General features: G+C 44.3%; 1 protein-coding gene across 1 annotated transcript in view; it reads left to right on the top strand.

Annotated features, from left to right (window-relative positions):
- Positions 1-2,295: 2,295 nt before the first annotated feature.
- Positions 2,296-3,118, top strand: part of mtif3 (mitochondrial translational initiation factor 3) — a 6,533-nt gene continuing 5,710 nt past the window's right edge. The window contains exon 1 of the mRNA XM_017412014.3: positions 2,296-2,425. The gene's annotated coding sequence lies outside the window, so the exon portion shown is untranslated. The remainder of the gene's footprint in view (positions 2,426-3,118) is intronic.

A 3,118-nucleotide genomic window follows, 5' to 3' on the forward strand; every position in this document is an offset into this window, starting at 1 on the left:
TGTGGTAATGCTGCCCCCTGCTGTTCACTTTGGGAAGCTCAGTCCACAGACTTCTATCTGACTCCTACAGTCTGTGGTTCCGTTCAGTTGGAAACAAAATAAAGTTGATTCCAGACTCTGAACCAGCGTTTCGAACCCAGCTCCACTCAGATATATTCCATTAAAAAAATCTTTAAATATTTGACCAATCAAAACCTTAAAAAGGAGAAGAGTTTTTGCCCCAGATCATGTTTAATGCCGCTGACGTCACCGGGCTTTGATGTGCGACGCGCGCATGTGTCCTGGTGACGCAACAAAGCGTTCGCGTCTGACATCACGTGACGCAAGAAAGGCAAAATAAATACCCTGAGAGCCAGTGTTCTGAGTTCAGTGTTGAGAAGTTCTCGACGGAGACGGATCTGCGCTGAGCATTTCAGGAGACACAAATTGTTCCCCAAAGACCAGACAACTGAATCAAGATGAGGATGTTCCAGGAAGCGGAGGCTCGGAACCTCAAACCCGGGTTGGAAGGCGTGGTGTCCGTCCCCTGCGGGTACAAGCAGAGGCTGTAAGTGTCGACGCTGATGACCCGGGTCCTGACCAGATGCGGTGCCATCACAGGTCTGGATTCTCTCCAGGAGCCGCAGGTCGCCACTTTCAAACATCTGGTCACCCAGACGATGGAGGGCGACACCATCGCCAAGGACTTTCCTCTGAACGCCAAGAAAGCGAAGAAGGCCTGCAAGAAGGTGGTGGACGAGCTTCAGAAGGCGCACAGTCCTGAGCAGCTGGAGTCTATGTTCCAGACGAGAAATTAAGTTTTGGAAGGCGTTCTTATTGAATCCATGCAGGACAGAATCAAGGGACTTATCGAGAAGTTTAAGGCCAAGGCATCGAAAAGCATACATAACATCTTGTTTGCTTCATTTATTTTCACATTAATTTTTTGTATCGCCTTTTTACTTGTCATCATGGCATTATAGAGTCAGATATTTCCAATCTGAACCTCTGAATTATTATTTAATCTTTATTTTTACGGTGGTTTCTGTGCTGTTGTGTCAACAGACAGAGAAACACGCAGCTAATGTACAGAACAGACTTTAAACCATTTTTCGTTTTCTCCGAGCACTTCGGTACCCCCACTTTTCAAGATCCGTCAGTTAAAAAAATGTCAGCGTTCTGGCCTAAAATTTCTGCTCGGACATCAGATGTCTGTTCGTTGTTGGCTGGAGAAACGCACCTGTGAGCAGACAGCTGCTGAAAACACTCACAGACAAATATTCAGCTCTAAATGAGAGCTTAATCTCTGAAATAAATATTTAAATAACCGGACAAATGTTTTTTTTCTTGTAAGTTTATGAAAAGCAACCTTCTTTCTCTGCAGATTGTTGTTCAGAAGACAAAAAAAAGACTTTTTCTCTACATCTGATGCAATTTTGGTTTAAAAAATGATAAATAATTGGCTTATTCATAACTTGAAATAAAGACATGGTGCTTACAATCAATAAATACTTTGTTGAACAGGAGACATTTTGCTAACAGACACACACGTGCCTGTCTTTTGCCGGTGGCTGAGAATGAACTGCTTTGGAGTGGAAACTCTGCTCAGCAAACCCTTAAAAATCAGCCCACTTTGCAGCTCTCTGCTGAATGTTTCTGGGACAAACATTGTTACAGAGGTTGGTGTTAAATAATGGTGTTCCTTACTGCACAGGTGGCAGTAAGTCCAGCTGTGAAAATCCCTCACTGCTAAATATTCCACAGTCAGCTGTTAGTGGTTTTATAACAAAGTGGAAGTGACTGAGAACGACAGCATGAAGTGGTCGGCCATGTTAAAGGCATTCAAGCCTTTCCATCACCAAGAGCAAAGCGGTGGATGCAGTGGAGTAAAACACGCCACCACTGGACTCTGGAGCAGAGGAGACGTGTCCTCTGGAGGGACGAATCTGGGTTCGGCTGCTGCCTTGAGAACGGTTCTTGTCTGACTGCATTTAGCCAAGTGTAAAGTTTTGTGGAGGGAGGATCATGGTGTGTGCTTGTTTTCAGGAGTTGGGCTCCCACATCAGTGTCTGACCTCACAAATGAGCTTCTTAAAGTATGGTTCAAAATCCCCATAAACACTTCTAAACCTGTGGAAAACCTGTTAAAGATATCTATCTATCTATCTATCTATCTATCTATCTATCTATCTATCTATCTATCTATCTATCTATCTATCTATCCATCCATCCATCCATCCATCCATCCATCCATCCATCCATCCATCCATCCATCCATCCATCGATCCATCTATCTATCAATCTATGGGTGATTTCAAGCTCCGCCGCCAGGGGGCAGCAGAGCGCCAGTCTCTTGTTTTTGTTCAAGCGAAGAAGAGTAAACCGGAAGTGGTCTCACTGACAGTCACCCTGCAGCTGCTGAGGACCAACAACAGCAACGAAATACCGTGAGTGGAATAAAAACACAAATAGAAAACAAATTGATAACATTTTCTGGCTGCATGTTGGTTTGAACCTCTAAATTTGTAACTTGTGCCGGAAGTGACGTTTGCAGTTCGCTGTTTTTATCTGTGTCGATGACAATTTTTCCATCAAAAACGTTCATTTGAAACAGTGTTTCTCAACCTTTTTTGGGCCAGCGCCCCCCTATCCATTATCAAGGCCTCTTACCCCCCCCCCCCCCCCCCCCCCTTTTTTTTTTTTTTTGCCTGTTTACGTGAATAATTTTTTTTTATTCATGGACTTATATAATACCTGATCTTGGGTTTGGCCCATCAGAACATCTTTGTGGGTCATTCCATGTACTGCTTCAATGAGTCCCCCACTTCCTGCGGTGAAGACCATTCAGATGGATCTTCTGAGTAAGACCTTGCCCCAACCCTCTCTGTTCCTCCTCATCATCATCATCTTCACCTCTCTGTTCCACTTTCTCCTCTTTGGTGTTTGACTTGCCATGTCTGCCTGCACTAATTTTCCCAAAAGGACGCAGTAATGGTCAGCAGAAATTCAAACCCTCCTGGGCATCTAGGTTTTTGTGGCCTCACTAGCAGAATTATTCCTACCTGATGTCATCTCTGGTCTCCTCTACAGCAGCTGATCACTGACCTCATGTCTGTCTCTTTCATTCCTTCTCTGTGTTC

Source organism: Kryptolebias marmoratus, linkage group LG19 (genome assembly GCF_001649575.2).
Source record: "Kryptolebias marmoratus isolate JLee-2015 linkage group LG19, ASM164957v2, whole genome shotgun sequence".
NCBI classification, from domain to species: Eukaryota; Metazoa; Chordata; class Actinopteri; order Cyprinodontiformes; family Rivulidae; genus Kryptolebias; species Kryptolebias marmoratus.